The sequence below is a fragment of the Pinus tabuliformis genome, chromosome 8 (assembly GCF_031772625.1).
Source record: "Pinus tabuliformis cultivar Carrire ecotype Pingquan chromosome 8, CPIR1, whole genome shotgun sequence".
NCBI lineage: Eukaryota > Viridiplantae > Streptophyta > Pinopsida > Pinales > Pinaceae > Pinus > Pinus tabuliformis.
Window position 1 is genome coordinate 1992129082 of NC_142294.1, and position 18423 is coordinate 1992147504.

The 18423-nt window shown below is 36.9% G+C and overlaps 1 pseudogene; it reads right to left on the reverse strand.

The window, feature by feature from the left end:
* Window positions 1-15322: 15322 nt before the first annotated feature.
* Window positions 15323-16378, reverse strand: LOC149244439 (rust resistance kinase Lr10 pseudogene; annotated as a pseudogene).
* Window positions 16379-18423: the final 2045 nt, after the last annotated feature.

The following is an 18423-nucleotide window of genomic DNA, read 5'->3' on the forward strand; positions in this document are numbered from 1 at the left end:
CGGATCTCCCTCCATACCCATAATTCCATCCTTTGTTTTCAGACGATAGTTTTTTCCTATTACTGTTTTCTTAAACTGTTAGTCATAGAAAAACTCGGTTTATATACTGTTTTCAGATACTTTTCTGCTCCTTTTTGATGAGCTGTGTGGCTATGATGCTGGTTGCATGTGTGGGTCGTTTTCCTCTTGTAAGGAGGCCCAACAGAACCCAGATCAAACTTGTTAATATCTCTCTGTTTTTGGTTCGGCTGTCTAGGCCGAGTGTTTTAGTCTGTTCTCACATGCTGCAAGCGTCAGTTGCGCTGTTGTCTCTCTTTAGAGGGGTTGGCCTAGTTATTAGGCGGTCATTACAGAATGTTAACTCATCTGCATGTAACCTTTTTTATTTCTTATAAAAAAAGTTCGTTTTTTTCTGTGGAAAAAAAAAAAAACTAAATAAATATATATAAATAAAGTAATAATAAATTATTTATTTTTTAAAATAATTTATATTTATTTATTTAAATAAATAAATAATAATAATTTATATTTATTTATTTATTAAATAAAATAAATTAATAAATAAAATAGCAAGGTAAATTATTTACTTAATTTATAAATATAAAATCATATATAAATATATAAGTTTAGTTATATTAGGTGTGAGATCACTAAATATGTAGATATATAAATAGAATAATAAATTATTTATTTATTAAATAAATATATAAATAATAAGAATATATTTGTTTATTTATTAAATAAATAGATAAATATGAAATTATAGCATAAATAAGTTATTTACTTAATCTATATAAATGGTATTATTAGTGAGGTAAATAAATATAAATTCATATATAACTATATAAATTTGGTTATATTAGGGTAAGATAATTAAGCAACAGATAGTTATATTAGATAAATAGTCAGTATCTATTCAATATTCAATAAAATTATTAAAGTTAATTATGTCATTAGGTAATTAAATTATTACTTATATGGTTTAAAAAGAGTTATAGTAGAACTAAATATAAAGGCATAAACCATTGACATTATGGAAACAAAAATTCAAATCTAATTAAAATATACCCAATAGCATCATAAACAATAATTAGCCCGAAATTAATTAATAACCTAATAAAAACTCAAACATTCCATAATGTTAGGACTAACCTGCCAAAAACAAACTTAAGGAGAGGGAAGACAGAAACCCTAAGACCTAACACCGGGGAATGAGGAGACTAGGAAGCCAAGGCTGGGACCCAGCAGCTGCTAATCCTCCAGCCATCATCCCTATTAAGATTGTTAGGCCTTTTCTCAATCTCCAGGGCCTCCCTAAATTTGCGATGGTGAAACTGCGCCACTTTGGCAATGACTCGAGCCTCCTCTATACATACATGGTGCATAGTCTTCTCTGCATGCTCAGCCAGGGCTGAGGACTTGGTCCTACCATGCCTTAAGTCAGCCGAATGCTCGCTAATTCGTTGGTTGATGGAGCGACCAGTCTCACCAATATAAGGGGTCCCACAGGAACAGGGAATGATATAAACGCCCTTCATGTCCTTAGGGTCAATCGGGTCTTTCACCGACCTAAGGGAGCCCCGGATAGTGTTGAGAGGTCTAAAAGTTGCAGGTACATCATACCTCTTTAGAATCCTCGCAATCCTGTCTGTGGTCCCCTGGATGTAAGGAAGGTTCACACCCAAGCTACGGTCTTTAGGAACCCTATGGATTGAAGGCTCCTTCTTGGCCTTGAGGAAGGCTTTTAGACCGAGGTGCCTCTTGTAACCATTCTTTTCAAAAACATCTAGGAGATGAGCCTTTTCCGTTTCCAGGCTCTCCTCATTCGAAATTCTTACAGCACGGGTGGCAAGCGTGCTAAGAACCCCTAACTTCTGAGCGGGGAAATGATGCGAAGAAGCATGCAAGTATTGCTCAGTATGCGTCTTCTTTCTATACACCTGATGAGAAAAGGAACCATCCACCTTTTTAGAGATGAGAACATCCAAGAACGGAAGACAACCCTTATCTTCTTTCTCCATCGTGAATTTGATGGCGGCGGATTGGTTATTGAGGTGACTGAAGAAATGATCCAGCTCGTCAGGACCATGAGGCCAGACAACACCAGTGTCATCCACGAATCTCCTCCAAAGCTTTGGTAAGAGACGAGAGGAGGCCAAAGCCTTAGACTCAAAATCCTCCATGAAGAGATTAGCGACGACAGGGGACAAGGGGGAGCCCATGGCAACTCCGCAAGTCTGCTCATAGAATTCTCCCTCGAAACTGAAAAAGGTAGAGGTAAGGCAGAGCTCTTTTTTTTTTATTTTTTTTGAAAATATAAAATGAAGTTTTAATAATCTGAATTTTTAAATTAAAAAATAATAATAATAAAAATTGTTAATTTTTTTTTTTTTTTTTTAATAAAAGACAAGATTGTTTAAAAAAAAATTATTTATTTATTTTTAAATAAAATAGGTATATTTAATAAAAGATAATTGCATTTTTGTTTTTTTAATAAAAAATAACCATTTTTTTGGGTTTTTTTTTTTATAATTTAAATTTATTTTTGTTTTTTTAATATTAATTTTACTAGTTTTTTTATTTTTTTTCGTTAATTTTTTTTTTTTTAAACTAGTTTGTTCTTATTTTTATTTTTTTCCTAGTTTTTTCTAATGTTTTTTTTAATTTCTCTATTTCTACTTTTATATATATATATATATATATAGATATAGATATAGATATAGATATAGATATAGATATAGATATAGATATAGATATAGATATATAGATATATATATATATATATATATTTTTTTTTTTTTTTTCTTTTTTTCCAAATTCTTTATGGTTTGTGAGATTTATTTTTTAACATTTTTGCTTTTTTTTTAATATTAATTTCACTAGTTTTTTAAATTTTTTTCCTTATTTTTCTATTCTTTTCTTTAAACTAGTTTGTTTCTATTTTTTTTTTCCTAGTTTTTGTTAATATATATATTTTTTATTTCTCAATATTTACTTACTTTTATATATATATATATATATATAATTTTGTTTTTTTCTTCCAAATTCTTTTATGGTTTATGATATAAATTTTTTTTAACATTTTTTATTTTTTGTTTTTGTCTTTTTTATATATATTTTTATATTTGTTTTTTAGAGACAATTATTTCATGTGGATTGAAAATTTAGTTAATGATGTATAAATATGTAGAATATCAAAAATGTAAAATATCGACCTTCTTCTTTAAATATGCAAATCAATAAAAGCCCCACTACAAGAAAAAAATAAAAAAAATAAAAACTAGAAAATATGAAGAAGAAGATCACTTCCAAAATTATTAAATTTACAAAATAATTATTTACATTTCATACATTAGAAAATTTAAAGTCAAAAAATAGGTCTTTTAAAAAAAGGGTCTGATGCAGAATAACCATTTTTTAAAATTAGCATGAAAATCACTACCATTCTAAGACACAATGTACATAAAAAAAATAAAAGTGCAAAAAACTATGCTCTAAAAAAAACATGTGTGTTCTGCATCACCCCTTTTCAAAATCGGGTCACTTTTTTGTTATCTCTACAAAACAGGTAACAATATCAGTTCCCGTTTCAAAGTTTACATTGTTATATATATTGCATTAGTCAAAAAATATGAAAATATTACAATGCTTTGCTTGGTTGATCAATATGGAGGGCTCCGCATGAATCCATTATTGATTTTTGGTAGTGCTTCCATGACTTGTAGTTTCAAGCTCCAAAGAGCTTGATGAAATTTTCTTATCTTTGGGATCGGTTTGAGTATTTCCTTAAGAAATCTAACCGTACCAAGAGGAATCTTGATATCAAGCCCCGCTCAACATTCTTCATTGATCGAACTACGCAATCCCATGTGGGAGCGGGCACTGTCTCAACTGATTATCTGCCTCCCTCTCGTTCAGCAACTCCACCACTACTCAGTGATGTTGAGGATCATGCTCACACACCTGCTAATCCTTCACACTCTCCCAACATCACTCCACTTGATTTTCACGCATATTTGGTTGTGAGTCCTTCGAGTTCTCATATGCATTCTTTTCTTCGGCCACCATCTTCGCACTCAGGTGTTCCTCTGGATGATGTTGTCTTATGTTCATCCATTCCAGACTGTCCACTTCATGTGAATGAGGAACAACCCGCTGACGGATTCAGTGTTGCACAACCAACATGCACTATCATTCATGAAGAGTGTGAGTGGGAGCTTGAACATCAACACTTGGTGAAGGATGACTCCCTTCTGTTTGAGTCCCCTTCGTTCTTTCCTAACCTCTTTAGTGAACCTGTTATCCATGATTTTGCATGTGTATCTTCATCCACAAATGCACCCATTGTTGATCACTCGCAGGACTCACCGAATGTTAGTCCATCATTCGACAATGGAGAGGATAAGTTACTCTTTGAAAATCCACTTGATCCTTCATCTGCTCTTTCTAGAAACGTATAGGGTGAACATCCTTCCTTATCATCTACCCCTCTATGTGATTCATCAAATCATGAGGATGCCAACCAACAACCTGAATTTTCTGATCTTGGTTGTCGTGATCTCTTCACCTCATCATCTGACCATGATGTTGATTCACTCATTGTTAATCTGTCTAAGCCACTAGTCTACGAAGATCCATCTATCAATGAAGTCGAAACCCCACAGACCGTCGAGGCACTTTAGCCCGAGCTAATAGTTATGTCAGACCCTCGCTGTCCTAAGGTTGGTTTCATTGCTAATCAGGAAAGTGTTCAATCACCCAAGGCTCCTCATCACTCGTTTGTATGCATTGAAGATCCATCTCACACACAGATCACACTTCCTACACTCGAACTGCACAATTCCATTGCTCATGCAATGGAGGAATCTTACATTGCAAGCACTCGTGCACGACGCAAGTTATCTTTGGTTCTTTCATTTTCTTACATGTCTCAGTCAAGAGTGTGCTTATGGTTCAAAGTTTCACGTAGTGTCACACAACATCATGATAAGTCTGAGGACTACCCGTCATGCACATGCACTCACTTATGTCCCGTGGTCACTTTGAATCATGAAGTGTGGTTGTCTTCACTGTTATATATTTCTTACTTGTTAGTTCGCACAACTGGGTTGCTCACGGACCAAGATTTCACCAACATGGGTCTACCAATGCGTGGGTGGATGCATTGGAAGTATCACTTCATGTGATCAGGCCCATGTGTCGTCATTGTAGGAGTAGGAGTAGTGTTTTCTTTCAGTTGTTTGCTTTCATGTTTGTTTGCTTACGTGCTTTGTTTTCTTGTTTGTTTGTTTGCTTGTTTGTTTACTTGCTTCACTTTCATTTTTGCTTCTGCTCTTGCTTTGCCTTGTTGATTGTTAGTTCGTTTGCTTGTTTCGTTCATAGGTTAGTTTTGCATGAAACCATGTATGACTCTTGAAGCAACATGGGTAAAGTACAAGAGGGCTTGTACAACTATCACTATTTGGTTATCTGTCATCTTGCCTCTGTATGATGATCTTGTTACTTTTAGTCCATGATATGTCAAAGGAAAATACATACTGTTTGAAGTGAACCTTGGTGTAAACACAACACTTGCACACTAACTAGTGTCACCTTCTCTAGTCGATTTTTTTGGGTTAACCCTTGTTAGCTCAGTCAAATAGAGTAAGGTAAGGGGGAAAACCTTAATAGGCATGTCAGAGATACAATAAACTAATTCTCTATTGGAACAACCTCTTCTGCTCTTAATAAGTCGGGATCCCTCTTCTGCCTCTGAAATGAATAAGTGTTATGCAAAGTCGAAAATCAAAAAAATAAAAAGTCAAAAATTTAAAATGAAAAATGAATAAGGCGAAAGAAGAGAAAGGCTTCCTGTGCTAGGAGGTGATGCAAGTAACTCCGTCAGGTTACTGACCAAGATCGCTGGCAGGGGAGCCATGCTTGTGTTCCTATGTGACTCCATCAAGGTACTGTTCAGGACTACTGGCAGTGGAGCAACACCAAAGATGAAACTAAGACTTTGATGACTATATCGCTTGTGCACCTATATAACCCTCGACCCCAATTGAACCAACTGTGTTGCCTTGGCTTGGAATGTGTGTCAATCAACCAAGGTTTTGGCAGATGCTACATCTTACAATCAAGTTAGTGTGAAACCAAGATGAGTTGAAAACTAAACAATACTTCCAGAGGTGTTAGACTTGATTTTCATGAACAAGGTCCATTCAGAGAGCTGGAGTTCTACCAATGTGTTAACAAGTGTTGTAGCAGCTACAACCACCCTCCAAAATTTTGCCTTAGCCTCGTTTTGGAGCCTCCCTTCCAACCTTCACAGCAGCTTGCCTTGCTTCGTCAAGTTCACAAGCTTCAGTGTCTTTCTTGCATAAAAGCAGCCTGTCGGTCATAGCTTCGTCCATTCCCCTCATAGGATGTTCACCCAGACTTGGTCCAGCTGTAGGCTAAGAAGCTTCCCCTTGAAAATTGTGCATTTCTGGAGGGAAACCATCCTTCCCTCCAGAAATTGCACAATCCTCTTTGGCATCCTTCTGGGCTCCAGGATTGTGCAATCCTACCTACCAACCCTCCCAGCAAGATTTGCACAAATTTTCCCAGCAGCAGGCTGTTCAGCCCAAGATTTGAGCAAATCTAGGAAGCAGTCAGATGCTCTGCTTAGAAATTGTGCAAATCTCCTTGGCAGCCAGCCCAGCTCCCAGCCAGAGATGCACATTTTTCTCCAGTAGTCAAGCAGTCTCTTGCATGTGCAGCTGAGTTGACCAGTTCCCTCCGGGACTGAGCATAATAGACTTTCATGCATGGGATGCTTCTCCCAAGGTAGCATGTAAAGGCATCCCTTGTTTCAAGGATCTATGTTTAGCAGTTGGAGGTTACATGCAAGGAGCAATTCCAAAACCTCCCACCAAGTGTCGCTTCCCCTAGATTCTTGGCATGCGCGTCACAACCTCGATGTTATCAAAAATAATCAACCAGATGCTACATAGCTCCTTCCTCACATCATCCTTGCAGTTGTGACATCCCACATCACATTTTGGAGTAGTCAGCACATTCAACTCGATTATTTTGGGGTAAGCCTGCTTCCCATGCCTTGTGCTGCATTTCTATCACTTTTTGTGTTTTCACTTGTAGGAGTATTGTTTGCTTGATTTCTTTGAACTCTTGTTGTTTTTAACATATATACTATCTTGTCCTAGCTCTATTTCAGTTTTCGTTGATATCTCACTGCTGTCGCATGCATGAGACTATTTTGCATGGACGTTCGCCCAACTGGCGAACCACCTCACCCACATGCATGATGATCTGTTTGTTGAATCTTTCATTCATGTTTTGCATGCATTGTCAATCACTTCTTCTATCACTTAGTGTCGCCATGCAATCACTGACTTACATGATTTCAGTCGCACTTCGGCAAGTCAGGCCAACCTTGGCCCAAGCTCTACCTTCACCAAGGCTGCATTGCACAATCTGCGAAAGGAAGGCTCACCTTCCTCTCCAAACATGTGTATTCTTGCCTGGCACTGGCCTCCAAGATTATTTTGTGCACTTCTGGAGGACAGTGATGCCTTGGCCCAAGAAATTGCACAGATTTGTCCCTAGCCTAGTAGTCCTTCCCAGCTAGAATTGTGCATTGCACAATCCCAGCAGTCAGCAGCCAGGCTGGACTATGCATTTCATAGTTCTAACAGTCAACCAGTCTCCCAATAGCCTAGACTGCACCTTGATTAGTCTTAGCAATCGATCTCCTGACCTCCTGGCTGAAATTGCGCAACCTTCATGATCATTCACCCAAGTATGTTGCAAGTTAGTTCTCATGTTCATTTCAGTTTTCGACTAACAAATTGCTTGCTATGAGTGTTTCCATGTCTCCAGGTATCGCAGGTGTTCATCTACCTCTCAACATTGTAGGTACAATAGTTTCCATGAGAGTAGGGATGAGGACACCATTCATAGCATGCTTAGGGATGTAGTTGATCAAGTGTCTATGAGCTTGCCTACTCACGAAGACATCAATCTATTCGTATAAAAGGACATCAAGCGACAGCATCACAGTGAGCAACATCATGAACAATAGCTAAAGATATCATAACAAATGAAACGAATTCAAGAGGAGGGTTGTTGACAACACGGAGGCAGAACAAGGTTGCAAGCTCAAGCAGATCCATTGATGATGAAAGCAACTTTGGAGACTCCAGCTATGGAGTGATGGCATGACATGAAGATCGAGCAAAATCAGAAGATGTAACAAAGAAGGAGTTGCATGTGATGAAGCAACAACTCAGGAAGAACATGAAGCTGTGCATACATGCGAATGAGTTGCAGAAGGATCAGGAACAGCAGTGGGCGCATTCTGCACTCACAGATGAAACTGCGCCCGGACAAGTTAAAGATCCATCCCATCAACTAACACGTAGTAGACATGGTGAGCAGTGTGGTTGATCGCATGCAAGGGATTTAGCAGCATGCATGGCATTGTGCACATGCATGCAATCCAATCCATTCAACACACTCACCAAGGTGAAGAAAAGAAGCAAGTCCAACTGGAGCCGAACAGGCACTTCGGCAAGTTGATGCACATGACCACTAGCACACACTTGAAGATCAACATGGACACTATGGATCAGTGTGCTTCCGGTTCAACCGCACCCAAGAATACTATGTGCATGTTAGGAGACGAGTTGGATGAAGGGGCCAAATCAATGCACCGATTGCAACGGAGGCAAGAGTTCACTTCAGCAAGATGTCACCATGAGGTGCATACACACCATCATGGACGACCAAGCTTGGCATCAGCTCACCAGCTTCACCATCAAAAGCATGTCAAAGAGTTGGTCTCACCACAATGACCAAGTGTCAGTGATGTCTTGCAAGGCTTGCTCAAGCTAGGTTGTCTCACATGAGTACATGTGCATTGTAATGTTGAGTCATGTCAAGTGTAAGTCAAGTGTCAACAGTTGGATGTAACAGTCATAGAGTAGGTGAAGAGTCATGAGGGCAATTGAACTATCACAAAGGGGAATGTCAAGGGTCACCCCACCCTTTGCTATAAATAGTCCCTCATAACTCATTGTAGAGGATTTTGGTCAGCCAAGCTTCTACTAAGACTATTTTGAAGAAGGCTTGGACAGTATTGTAATGCACCTTGGCTTCTCCACTGCATAGAGCTAGTACATCTCTTTGGAGGAGTAGGCGGATGTAGTTGTAATGTTCCACTGTTGGGACTAGCAGGTTTACATGGATGTATTGTATGATTGTGACTTACACTTCTTTATATAATAAGAGCCAACACATTTTCATGCATATGTTGTTATTGTAGTTGGACTGCTCTAGTTGCTTTAATGATATGTGTTGTTTAACTTATGTACTTGTGTATGAACTAATTCACATGCAATTATATGAATCTTGTTGTTAATTTGTTGCATATGTTGTTAATGTTGTCACCGTTTGTGTCGACTGCTCTACCAGACATCAAATAGACCTTTCACTTGAACCTTGCTATAACAACCATCGCACTCGTCTCGGACTGATCCATGAGTGTTGTACGTGTTATCTTACCTTGTATGATGTGACTGCCGCATCTAAGTGGACTGCTCCACTGGAAGTTGTGCATGTCCTTTATGTTGTGTGTTCCTAGCCAAGTTGGTATTGATCCCTTTCAACCTAGAACACACCTTCACCTCCTTCCCCCTTCGAAGTGTTGGGACCTCTCATACACCTTCCTTGACTCACTGCATCAGTCACACCCTTGCTGCTGACAGAGTTATTCTACTTGCCTCTGTGTGACATCGTGGTCAAGGAATTACCTTATGACCCACTACTAGGACTCCTACACCAAACGGTCTGAGGTCTAATTGGGACTTCTTACTGAGGAGATCCCCTTGACATGTTGGTGGGTCTAGCACCGTCAACAAACTGGTAAAAATTTATATTCCTGTATATTTTTGTACAAGGTGTACTGATGGATGTTACAGAATTACTTATTTTTCTAACTAAATATAAACTTATCGATAGATCCATTAACCATGTACTCATATAACACATCGCTTGTATTGATTTCAAAGAAATACCTCGACAATCGTACTAGATTGAAGTGACGAACACATCTAATGGTGGTCGCTTTGTTCATGACATGGATCTTGTTATGCCTTTTCGTGTCCATAATTTTAACAACCACTAAAGGTTTGTTTGGAAGCTTTCCATTATAAACAACACCAAAACCTCCTCCTCCCAACTTTTCTGCAAAGTTGTTTGTGAAATTCTTGAGCTAAGAGCGTGTATATTTGGTTTGCATTTCAAATACAAAAAATACTCTATTGAATCACGTTACTTCATTCTATATGATTTTTTCTTCATATTTTTTTATAAATATCACACAACTCAAAGATCTATTTTTTTGTGCTAATACTTTGGCTCCATACTATTCCTACACCCTCTAATGAGAAGTTCAGTAGCTCGTCCCTAAATGTAGGATCTCCCTCCATTAATGTTTTATGGATAACTATCAATGTCTTAAATGCAACGATATAGCAAATATTTGTAGGAAATCAACTAGCAAGAGCATGTATATAGTAAGCTATATCCCCCTAAGGCCAATCTTAGGAGGTTACGAGAAAAAAAAAATCTCACGTGTCTTTCCTTTAGAGGACACTTGACATGATTGGTGGCCTTGACCATAGCTACGTCCAACTCCTTGTAATCATTATTGATCTTGGCGAGGCCGAGTTTGGTGGTGTCCTTCAATGTACTGTAGGCCTTTATTAAGATTTGTTGCTTTGTTGCCATTGCTCCAACCACTTAATTGTTGTTAGTAATCTCTATTTTAGTGGTAGAAACCATCAACATTGATTTAGTTATCTCAGTATAATCACCAACTGCCATCTCTAGCATCTCCGACATCTAAACCATTGTCTTTCAAAGATTTCCTAAAGCCAAACTCTAGCTCTCAGACACCAATGCATCTCTTGGGTCAGGCTTTCGTTGTGGAACAATTAGTAGACACACCATCGATCGAGGTGAATGAGATATTAACAATGGTGAAGGTAGAATATTATAATCAGTGGGCGACTATATGCCATTTTAATGGTTTTTGGCCTCCAACGTCTACCCTTTGGGACTAGGTTAATCAGAACTGGTCCCAAAATCTAGAGTTGTTGTTTTGTTCAAAAGGATATTTTGTGGTAGTATTTAAAAATCTTGAAGACTGACAAAGAGTTTTTTACCAAGGGCCATGGTTCTAGAGCTTAGCAGGTCTCTCGATACAACCATGGATTTTAGACTTTAACCCTCTCTCCATGAAATCTCTAGCTACTCTAGTATGGGTAAGTCTCCCAAACTTATCCTTATAATGGATTCGACCAGCCGTCTTGGAAAAAATCAGTAATTCACTGGGTCACTACATTAAAACAGATAGCAAAATATTGGCTTGTAGTTTTATCTCATTCATTCGTATATGTGTTGAATTGGATCTGAGTGAAGGACTTCCAGATAATATTATCCTCAAGTGGGCTCAAAAGAATTTCTCTTAGTCATTAGACTATGAAAACACATATTTTAGGTGTAGAATCTGTTAGCAACCAGGGCATATTCACAATGTTTTCCCTTCCTCAAAGGGGTCATTCGACTCCTAAGAGCAGTGGAAACCCAATTGAGGATGGAATTACCAGAAATTCGCTTCAAGTGGCAAGACCTCGACAATTCCAAAAGATAACATTCATTAGTAGAAGGCACCCCTATCTCCTCGTCTTCTCAAGATACACAACAATCCATAGTGGCACCACCCCATTCCTCAATAGAGGAGAATATTCAACCTAAGGATAAGGAAACAACATTAGTAATAATTTTGTTGGCAAGAAGCGGGTAGAAACACAACCATGAGTATGACCATTCATATAGAGATAAATAAATTCCATGTTTAGAAAATATGGGAGTGATGGAGCTCTCTTAAAAGAATGAAGATATGGTCTTCTCCTCAATTGTAAATGATAAATATGTTGTATGGGTAGATGTTCATAGGAAAAAAGGAGAAAAAAGGGAAATCCATGAAAAATCCTCATATGTAATACTAGAAATTATATGAAGCTTTTTGCATCCTAATGTAATTTTCTTTTTTAAGTTAATAGAAATTAATTTACAAAATAAAAAATAAAAAATTGATTAACGTGATATTTCTCTTTCCAACAAAGAAGAACATCACAAACTTAGAAATAAAAGTCCAATAAGATTTTTTCATGATCATAATACATCCATGTTTTTAAGTTTTTGACATGTTGTTGTTTCACTTTCCAACAAATAATGGCATCCTAAAAGATAATGTAAAAATAAACATCTCAAACTTACAAATAAAATTCAAATGAGTTTTTTTCATGACTATAAGACATCCAAGTTTTTAAGATTTTGACATGTTGTTTTACTTTCCAACCAATAAGGGAATCCTAAAAAATAATGTAAAAGTAAATTTGTCTTCTTCCATGAATCATGACTATTAAATACTTTTGTTTTTAACTCATTAACAAGTTTCACTTTCCTTTCTTGTGATATGATGGATGAAAGGCCATGTTGAACTAAGAAACTTCTTGTTACACCTTTTTTTAAGACATCAACCAATTTGAAACTTCTTTTACTCACATCATTTTCATTCTTATATACAAAGAAAAAGATATGAACAACAACATATTATTCAAGGATAGCATGGAGCACCAATAAGTTACTCATGAGACCAAAGGATCCTAACATAAACAAATTCATATTATTTCTAAGTTGAATTATTGAAGGAATTCCATAGTGAGAGGACCTTTGACATTGAATGATTAATTTATGTAGATGTTTCTATTACACTATGGTAACCATTTTCTAGAATAAAAAATTTGATAGAAAAGCTATTGTGCCCCCCACAACTATAATAACTTTATGAATTTTTATTTTTTTTGGGACTTCATGCTAATATCACAAGTAGCGAGTTTTTTTTACATATATATATATATATATATATATATATATATATATATATATATATATATATATCTCAATTTATTTCTTTGGAATTAAACCTTTTAAGTATCTTTATCACAAGTAGTGAGTTTTTTTTTACATATATATCTCTCAATCTCTTTCTTTGGACTTAAACCTTTGAAGTCTCTTTAGACTTTGGCCTAAAATCGGTGATGGAAATATCACTTCTATTAGTTCACCCATTTAACTTTGTTATCCTCCAATAATATTATTTGGTTTTTTTCTTTGGAAAACAAAAAAATATGTTATTTTAATTTTTAATAGATAAAGATATATAAAATTATAAGAAAAAGTTAAAAAACTCTCTTAATATTTCGAAAAGGAAAAAATAATTTTCCCTTATTAAAATAACATAAAATTTAAATATATATTTTTTATAATTAATAAATTAATTTCTTAACATTTAATTAATTAAAATTAAAAATAGTTACCCCCAATTGGGTTGGACACATGCTCGAGTGAAGATGATGGGATGACACCACCACCTTCCCATCCCCTCAACGATGTCACTATCCCACTTGTTATCAAGTCTAACCCCTAATTGCATGCAACACTTAATGTCGCATTTTACGGACTTAATTGACAGTTCGAGCCAAGATTCCACATGATATTTACCTATGTACTACGGTTTTACATTGTTCTTAACATTGTTATTGTTGGTCTATGTCCTGACAACCTGGCCACCCCTTCCTCCTCCTTTTGTGACTATTTCAATGAAGTTCTCAGTTGCATAGTTTCTTGGCTAAGAGCTTGGCTCCCCCTCACCCCTTGGTGCTTCATATTTTCATAATTTAGATGTATGACCTAGGAATATTGTTAGTGGTTCATCGTTCAACTCTTCGTCCTAGTCTTGACTTCCTCCAACTTGGGTAACTCTAGTCCCTAGCCTCCTCGATGAAAGAATCACCTCATCAGCCACTCCTATGGACTCGAATGACTATACGAATCCCACCACCATTTGCAAATATTTTGTGCTTATTTTAAATGCGGACATATTAATCTCTAAGTTTTCCCTCATCTTAGCTCTCTCTCTCTCTTGGAGCCTATGTGTTTCATTGTTTCATTCATTGGTTCTTTAGAATCTGCTATGGTGCTCAGCTGAAAGACCTCCTCTTCCTCCTTGGTGCCTTGTTGTAGCCTTTTTTTTTACCTTTACTTTGCACTACGCTTCTCCTCTATTGCCTTCCTCCCCACTACTCATTGACAACTTCCCTCCCTGTCTTCACATCACTTGAAACCTCACTTTTCTCCATTCCTATTTCCACTTGAGGCCTCTACCCTTGCACCACATCCTTTCTGGCTTTCTTGCTTTTCTCCCTTCTTCCAACATGCCTTGAGAACGAATGAGGAACTACAGCGGCTCCGTGAATCCATGTAGCTCCAATTGGCGTCTCCATGTCGACATGGTCTTCTTATGGCTATAGTGCAACTTGAGCTTCCTAAGATAGATTTCTCAATTTTCTTGGTCTCTATTTTCTATACGTAGCATCACTGCAAGAGTGCAACTTGAGCTTTGTAAGATAGATTTCTCAATGTTCTTGGTCTCTATTTTCTATATGTAACATCATTGTTTTTATGTTGCAAATAAAAAGATATATTGTTTCAATTATTATGCTAGCTATAGGAATCTTGTGTCATGGTTGGAACAACACAAAGACATTATTATTTTTTGGACAGTATCTAAGTAACAAATTGTGATAAATGTTGACATATTTTTTGAATGATCAATAAAATCTAGAAACTTACGCATCAAATTTCAAATATAACAATATTTTTAACTTGCCTATTTTAAATATTTGAAATAAAAGCAAATACCCATGGCGACCATTTTACTCCCAAAAAAAAATTGGTCCATATTTCAAATATAATCAAAATAGTTCATTATCAATATTTTACTCATTGAATTTGATACTTCCAACTTAATTATGAATGTGCTCTATTTTAAAATAAGCGTACTAAAATTTATAATCTTTAAAAAAATTAAAAATTATATAAATTTAACAATGCAAAGAATACACACAATCTAACCGTTAACCGTTAAAATTAAAGGTTTATAAACAATTTTTCATTTTCTAACTTCTGCTCTTATACTTTGCATCACAAATATTCATATTACAAATTCTTAACTTTGTAAAGAACCATAAACCTGCATGACAAATACTCATATTACAAAAATTTTAAGCTTACAAAGAACCATAAAAGATCACTATCCATATAGCTCTGAAACATTCGATGCAAATTGAACAAGATCTTTATTTATTTACTATGGAGCGTAAGATTTGCAACAACACAACGTTTACTAAACTGCTATGAAACATTCGATTTAAATTGAAGAAGATCTTTCCGTGGAAAGTAGTGGATGTATTTCAGTTGTAGGTGGGGAACCGAACGATGGAGGAGGATTGGGTACGTCGTCTCCATTTCCTTCTAACATTTGAACAACCCTGTTCATGCAAGGACGATCTTTCTGGTTATATTGAATGCACCATAATCCAACTTTCGTCAGCCTCTTCACCTTCTGCTGATCTTCTGTTTCAGTTTCTTCTCCTTCTCTTGATCTCCTCTCTAATTCCTCACTCTGGAGCAGCTTGAAAGCCCGCTGGGGAAAGAAAAACTGGCTGGAACGGCTCGCCTTCCAATCAATGTTCTTTCTCCCCCCAACAATCTCTAGCAAAAGCATGCCAAAACTGTAGACATCTGATTTATCTGTAACAGGACCCAGATTTGCGACACACACCTCTGGCGCAACATATCCAGGCGTCCCTATCCCGGCTGTCATTGATACATGATCGTCTTCCTTCCCGCAAAGTTTTGCAAGCCCGAAATCAGAAACTTTTGGCGTGAATTCTGCGTCCAGCAATATGTTGTGAGGTTTGATGTCAAAGTGTATGATCCGCTTCTCGCAATCCTGGTGTAAATATGCAATTCCACGAGCCGCACCCAAAGCAATTGAATACAGTTGCTCCCACGTTAACACTTGCTCCTCTTTCTTAGTAAATATAAACTTATCCAGAGATCCATTGACCATGTACTCATATAACACAGCGCTTGTAATGTTTTCAAAGCAATACCCCGACAGCCGAACCAAATGCAAGTGACGGACGCATCCAATGGTTGCCACTTCGTTCATGAATTGGACCTCGCTGTGCAGTTGCCTGTCCAGTATCTTGACAGCCACTAAAGTTCCGTTTGGAAGTTTTCCTTTAAACACCACACCAAAACCTCCTTCTCCCAACTTTTCTGCAAAGTTGTTTGTGATCTTCTTGAGCTGAGAATGTGTATATCTGGTTGCCATTTCATAAGCGTATTGCTTTAGGAATTTCTCAACCCTTGAAGTAGAGCTCACGGCAGAAGATTTTCTTCTCTTTACATAAACCATAAGAACGCTACTAATGCTATTACTGTCAGTGCAACTCCGACGGAGCAACCTGCGGTGGAATGAAGAAATTGATATCTATGTCATCTACGTCCAACCCTGAAGATAATTTTAGTGGAAAAAAAATGCAAATTCACCCTTTAGGTTAAGTCAGAGATATTAAATATGAAAAAATCATATAGTTTATCGATTATAATCGCTGATATGTTTCCGCAATCTCTTGAACCTGTAAGAATCCACAGTTTTTGGTAAGTGAAATCACAGACTTAGCGTCATAATCAAATATGTAGAAAGCAATCGGGTAACCTGCCACTGCAGGGGCATTTGTGTGGATGAGATGTGCCATGGCTACAATGGCAAAAGAAATATTGATGATTCGGATTTGTTATAATCACAAACCCCTTTATTATTCGAACAAACGGCATAGCGTTGTTCTCTTTTGGGGTCGACATTCCATGTTACCTCAAAACCCTGCGCCAGTAACGTCTTATTATTAATGGGTTGCTGCTGAGAGACGTTCTGACTCACTGGTAGTTGAAATGAATTACAGAAAGGTGCCCCCTCTACATTTAAATGTGGGGACTCAAACTGTAGTACCAATCATCTCCACATATGTTGGAAATTTTTCTATAAGATTCCAAAAAACAAATTAACTGAACACAGAGACAATGTTCTGTTTCTCTCCAGGATCTTAGCACAGGGAAGCTTTAATTTATTTCTGAGAACAAAGTATTACACACCCATAAGGAGATTTGTATTCATTAAAGTAAAATCCCTGATACAAAATTCATCCTCTTTCACTCAAAAAGATTCACCAAAAAAAATATTTCAACAACAAAATATTACTCTGTCTCCTCTTGAGATTTTTCACTGCTGTGTGTGAACATCTCATTTACATTTACTGCTGTATAAACAGACTTTTACATACACTCCTGTAATAAAAATTCACATTATGCACTTTACATATTACAAAAGAAACTTTCAGCACTCAACACATTATTTTTTCTGTTTTGATTTCACTTCGACTTTTTCTTACTGTGCGTTCTTACCATTACATTTCATATATAATACATCATATATAATACATGGTCAACGAACCAACAAAAAAAATGCACACAAGTTTACATTGCGTATATTTTTAACAAAATGACCATACCTATCTTTTAATTCGCCATACCTCCGTGCATTAAAAAAACATTAAAATTGAAATTCTTTTACCTATATTCTACCAATTGGAGTAAATACCATTGATTACTTTACTGAAATAAACGGCGGCAAAACTCACGTATACATGCCGTTACACTATTGCAGGCGGAAACCGGACTTGAAAGTATATGCACGGGAGATTTGGGATTCTATCGGGTCCGGCATATCGCATAGTGCGCATATATGAAAGTGTTGAGCACCCTTGGTTTCCCCGATAGCGAAATGCCAATTTGCAACCCACCGATGCGATATCCACCGATGCGATGGATTTTGACTTAAGCTTGGAAAACATTGAAAACACGGGAAAATGGCCGCTGGCGGAACTGAAACAATATGAAATAAAATGTTGAATACCCGTCGGGTCCAGCTCATCGAATCGCAAATATATATGTGCGAAAGGCTCTGCCCCCTCTTTGAAAGCGCCGGTGATCCCTCATCGCAAAATATAAAAGCCCAGACCTCTTTGTAAGTCCTCCATTGCGACTCGCCGATCCGATCATTGGCGATCGTTGATCGGCGGTGTCCCTAGTCGCTGCCGCTGTGCTGCCGTCGTTGTCCCTGTACTGCAGTTAGAATTAATATTCCAACACTCCCCTTTAATTTCAACTGCTGGGCATTCAGTCATACCCAAACACTTCCTCAAAAATTCAAAGCTTTTTTTATCCAATGGCTTTGTCAGAATGTCTGCTACTTGTTTCTGAGTCTTGCAATGTTGTAAAGTGATTTCTCCATTGCTTACCAATTCTCTGATGTAGTGAAACCTTGTGTCAATGTGTTTCATTCTCTTATAAAACACTGAATTCTTTGATAATGCAATAGCTGAGCTATTGTCACAAAAAATC